The sequence below is a fragment of the Balaenoptera musculus genome, chromosome 5 (genome assembly GCF_009873245.2).
Source record: "Balaenoptera musculus isolate JJ_BM4_2016_0621 chromosome 5, mBalMus1.pri.v3, whole genome shotgun sequence".
Classification (NCBI taxonomy): Eukaryota; Metazoa; Chordata; class Mammalia; order Artiodactyla; family Balaenopteridae; genus Balaenoptera; species Balaenoptera musculus.
Genome location: NC_045789.1, coordinates 37,792,328 through 37,798,327, shown reverse-complemented (window position 1 = coordinate 37,798,327; position 6,000 = coordinate 37,792,328).

Sequence of the window (6,000 nt, the reverse complement as noted above, 5' to 3'; positions counted from 1 at the left end):
ATCATTTCCTGGACATTACTGCTTAAGACAAAATTGAGTTAAAAAAAAAAAAAGGGCAGAAGTTTTGAATAGACACTTCTCCACAGAAGATATACAAATGTCTAATAAGCACAGGAAAAGATGCTCAATATCATTGGTCATTAGGGAAATGTAAACCTAAGCCACAGTGAGGTATCACTTCACACCCATGCAGATGGCTATATCAAAAAGACAGACAATAGCAAGTGTTGGCAAGAATGTGGAGAAACTGGAAGCTTCACACAATGCTGGTGGCTGCAGCTGCTTTGCAAAGAGTTTGCAACATACTGAACATAGTTACCATATGACCCAGCAATTCCACTCACTGCATATCAAAGAGAAATGAAAATGTATGTGAACACAAACACTTGTAAGTGAATGTTTATAGCAGCATGGTTCACAATAGCCAAAAGGTGGAAACAACCCAAATGTCTATCAACCAGTAAATAGGTAAATAAAATATGCAATATCTGTAGCACAGAAATCATTGTCATGAAAATGAATGAAGTACTGATTCGTACTACAACATGAATTGTTGAACCTTGAAAATGTGCTGAGCAAAGGAAGCCTGTCACAAAAGATCACACATTGTATGATTCCATTTGTATGAAATGTCCAGAAGAGGCAGTTCATAGAGACAGGAAGTAGAGTACTGGTTGCTTAGGTCTGGAGGTGAGTGAAGGATGGGAGTAGCTGAGGAATGGAAATTGACTGTTAATGGGTATGTGGTTTCTTCCACGGGAAATGAAAATACTCTAAAATTAGATTGGTGATGGGGCACAACCCTGTCAATACACTAAAAGACATTGAATAGTATACTCTCAAAATGGTGAATTGTATGGTATGTGAATTATATCTCAACAAAGCTGTTAAAAACAAACAAACCTTAGTTAACAATGTGTTAGTCTGTCATAACAAAAGTACCACAGATTGGGTGGGTGTTAAACTCGAGAAATTTTTGTCTCACAGTTCTGGAGGCTAGAAGTTGAGATCAAGGTGTTGCCAAGGTTGGTTTCTTCCGAGTCTGTTCCGTGAGGAACAGTCTGAGGGCAAGTCTGCTCCATGCCTCTCTCCCAGCTTCTGGTGGACTACTGGCAATCTCTGGTGTTCTGTGGCTTATAGATGCATTCCCCAGACCTATGCTTTCACGTTCACATGGTGTTTTGTGTGTGCGCGTGTCTATCTCTGTGTCAAAATTTCCCCTTTTTTATAAGGACACCAGCCCTATTGGATTAGGGCCTCACCCTAATGACCTCATCTTAACCTGATCTTCTGCAAAGACCCTATTTCCAAGTAAGGTCACATTCACAAGTCCTGGGGGTTAGAACTCCAATTTCTTTTGGGGGAACACATTTCAACCCATAAGCAACAGTAAGGACATTATTATTTTCTTTGATTCTAAACAGAAGGCCAGGATGCTAGAATCTTGCTTCCTTCTAAAGAACACATCCCATTCTTTTTTTAAGACTGTAAGACTGTAATACAGAGAGAAGATATTTTTCTACCTCCTGTTAGCTTGAATACTTACCTGGAGGAAGTGGAGCTTTTCCAGAGTTGGTGATGAAATTTCAGAATGTTTCTGTATCCTTCAATGACCTTAAAAGTCATTTAATTTAATCACTTACCTAGACTTGAATCTCCTTTCTATAATGGATAGACATGAAACAGGGCTTGGAAACGGGACCACTGGCAAGCAATTCACCATCCAGCAGTAGCTCCCTTGCCAATAGGTGACAGTATATTGCTTGAAGCCCTGAGGTCTGAGGAAAGGGCACAGGAACTACAGCGGACCCTGGTTTGGAGTCAGTTTATTGTGTGGCCTGTCTGTGTGACCCTGGGCCGGTTGCTTAACTGAGTCTCTGCTTCTTTGTCTATAAAATGGGACGAGTAATGCTTACCTTGCACAGTTAGCTATAAAAAACTTTTTTATAGCAAAATGCCCAACACAAAATAGAAACAATAGCAACAAAAAAGCTGCCAATTAAACAAAGCAACTGAGGTTTGATTTTCTAAATTAATTGACTAATGTTTTTCAAATGCACTGTCAAGGAAATGAAAAATTTTGAACCAATACTGATCCTTTTCATTGGAAAGTCCTATTTTCCCATATGCACGCTAATTGATAATATACAGCCTTTACAAACATTTTTCTGTAAAATGTGGTGGGTAGATATACTCAATAAATTAAATTGATATAAGTACCAAATGCACATTTAAACTTATAATAGTTATTATTTCACAATACTATAACTTAGCATATTTATTAAAAATAAAAACTTGAGGGCTTCCCTGGTGACGCAGTGGTTGAGAATCTGCCTGCCAATGCAGGGGACACGGGTTCGAGCCCTGGTCTGGGAAGATCCCATCATGCCGCGGAGCAACTGGGCCCGTGAGCCACAACTACTGAGCCTGCGCGTCTGGAGCCTGTGCTCCGCAACAAGAGAGGCCGCGATAGTGAGAGGCCCACACACCGCAATGAAGAGTGGCCCCCACTCGCCGCAACTAGAGAAAGCCCTTGCACAGAAGCGAAGACCCAACACAGCTAAAAATAAATAAATAAGTAAATTTTAAAAATAAAAAAGTAAAAACTTGAAAAATTTGTCTTCAATTTTTTTGACTCTTTTTGGGGGGGTGGGCCATGCTGCGAGGCATGTGGGATCTTAGTTACCCGACCAGGGATTGAACACGTGCCCCCTGCAGGGGAAGCATGGATTCCTAACCACTGGACCACCAGGGAATTCCTGATTTGTCTTCAATTTGATTGGAAAGTTTATGCTGGAATGATGTTTATCTGCCATTTTACCAGGTTTTCTTAGTCTAAACAAACCATGTTTTATTTTTCAGCATCTCTTATAACACTTCAAAAATGAAAGTGATTTTCCTGCTGGAAGGAGGACTATCCTGGACTGAAAGCATAAAATAACTCTGGAACTAGATGGTCCAGGTGGCTATTCCCCTTGACAATTTAGTTGACCGAAGTGAATGGTCTTCTTAAATTGTGTTCATTCTATTCCACTTTATTTTTATCTTCCCTTCCCTCCCTTCCTCCCTCTCTCCCTCATTCCTCCCTCCCTCCCTCCCTCCCTTCCTTCCTATTTACTTATGCAGTTTTGAATTCAGTTTACTTTAGTTGCAACAAAGCGAGTACTGATCAGTTCACCTACTCAGGACCTCACAGTCACTGGACTATATTCCAGGTTCTGTCTGGTTCCGGGTGTATTTCCACATAAACTGGCTGAAGTAGGCAGTGAGGAGGGGGGTCCTTCCTCAAGCTCAGAACGCCACTCCTCTCAGATCTGCATTCATCCATAACTATGAGCTGCTTCCTGTGGTGATGGAAGTGGTTGCAGCTTAGTGAACATAGATTTTGACCAAGTTATTTTTGAATTGTTGAGGCTTGACTGGTGGTGTATCAGATGTCAACTGAGAGCAGAGCTTGATGTCTAAGAATTTATATATTCTTTCAGTCAAATATTTACTTAGTTTCAATTATGTATCAAACTCTGCTAGGCACTGGGATACACTAGGAGGCTTGAGAGAGGTGAGTCCTGCCTTCACAAAATGTATAGTATAAGGGAGATAAAAGTTGATTAAACAAGTAATTATGAAAGAGCTCTGAGAAGGGAGAGAGGCACAAGGAACTTTGGGGTCACAGAGCAGCAGGATCTTTCTTGCCTGATGGAGGCTGTTAGAGAAGGTTCACATAGGAAGTCATGTTCATCTGAGACCTGAATGACAGCAAGTTACCCAGGAAGGTGGGGGAGGGAGGGCAGAAGGGGATGATTCATCCAAGTCAGGGGACTGCGTGCTAAGATCTGGTGGTGAGAGAGTATGGAATACACTGCTACACACTGAAAGAAGGATGGAAGCAACAGGGGTGAAGGTGAGAGAAGCTGGAGAGAAACCTCACTTGTGCTTGGAGTTGTTTGGGAGACACTTTAGACAAGAGAGATTGCCCTGCCCTGAGGCCGGCAACTAGAGGCCAGCTGGATGGAAGAATGGCCGAGGGGCATGGGGCTCATTTTCCATCAGAGCACCCATGACTCTCACTGGCTCACTCTTTCCTCTCCTACGTAATCCCATCAGTTCAAGGTACCATTTCTGTGGTGCTGTCGCTCATCCCCTGTCGGCTGCCCCGCTGAGCCTGGGTCACTCATAGACATCCAGGGGTGGATGAGTTAAATGGCTAACGAAACAGCAGAGGTTGGGAGGCAGCCTGAACAAGATAAGGAGATAAAAACCAGCTCCTAGGAAGAGGTGAAACTAGACTAAAGATGGGAGAGTAGTTGGGTTTCGCAAGTGTAAAATAAAATATAAGCAAAGTCAAGGAGTCAAAAGGTTAATTTCCTGAGGCCAGGAATCAGATAGAAGTAAGACACTGAAGTTTGGAAGAATCTTTCATGAAACAATTTGAGCAATGTGGTGGCTGAACCTAATTTCTTTACCCAACTAGGAAGACTTAATGACTCAGTGTGTTTGGTGACACTTCCTGCCACAAGTGGGTTCCCAAGCAGCTAGAGTGTAGTGCATTCTGAATCTGTGAATTAATTACTTGACAAATCTAGTTATTGGATATTTATTGTATATCGCTTTCCAGGTGTTGAAAACACTCAACAAGTCACTTCTTAATAGTATGTGTTTTCCCCAGACTTTAACTCTGCTAAATCCCAATTGAAACAAACTCTCCCATTCACAGTGAACACACTCAACATGGACAAGACTACCTTGGGTTTCCACATGGGACAGTGAGCTCTGAGCTCCTCTCTGGCAGGAACTATGTGTTAATCAATTTTGTATTCCTCACTGACCACATTCCACCAAGTAACTTCCAAGAACCTGGTTCTAAATAAAAGTTTGTTGGATGAACGGGTGAATTTAAAGCCCTACAGTACTCCATGGAAATAAAGCCATGTTTCTCTACCATCTTGCTCTCATCACTTCCTATTCATATAAACTTGTACTAATTATTTAACCTCTCTAAACCTTAGTCTTCTGATCTGGAAAATGTGGTAAGATGCTGGAAGATTAAAGCCAATAATTAGTACAGTGCTTAGGTCAAAGATTTTAGATATTGAGACTATTAGAAATGATACTCTTCTTTTAGAGGTAACTTGGTTATTTCCATGAAACCTTTAAAGTTTAAAAGGCACAAAGTTCTTGTGGACTTAAGTGAAAATGTTAGGACATGTCTCATTTTTCAACAAATATTTATTATCTTTTTTATGAGTTAGACTCTGGTGGTAGGAGCCTACCGTTAAGTTGCTCACCTTCTCAAGGGAAAAGAGACAACACAAGTAAAGAAACATCACCTTGTGATGAGTGTGAAGAGGGAAATAGGCCTGAAGACTTGACAGGTGGTAACAGGGGTGCCTGGGAGACCTAGGAGAGGAGATGGGAGGGAGGAGATGGGAGAGGGAGGGGGAGGGGAGAGGTGATGGGGGAGAGGAGATGAGGGAGGGATGTGCCATGCACACCTGGGCAATGTTTAGAGTTACCACTGTAGATTCCTGAGCAACTTAAGTCACACCATAAATAAAGATCTTATTTATTTACAAGACTGGTTAATTTATAATATTTAAAAATTTGTAAGATGGTCAACATAAACATCGTAGCTAAAGAGAAAACCGGTCATCCTTTGTGATATTTGTCTGATAAGAGCATGGCATTTGATTTTTATTTTGGTCACGTCATTCCCAAACGTGAGTGTATAATATTAGTGGAAAAATTAAGGCCTATAAAGTAATACATTCCTCTAGCTACTAGGGTCTAGCATAATATTTTATAAGTTTTTATATTATCTTTTTTACTCCATTTTTGGAATCTTGTTTTAAATAGCAAAGTATATCATTCTAAGTTAAATCTGATGAACACCATCACCACATTTTATAGTTGTGAAAGACATATCACAGTTTATAGTTGGTAAAGGTGCAGCAACAATTTCTTCATGGCCAGAGAGGAGAACACAGAAATGCAATTCATTCT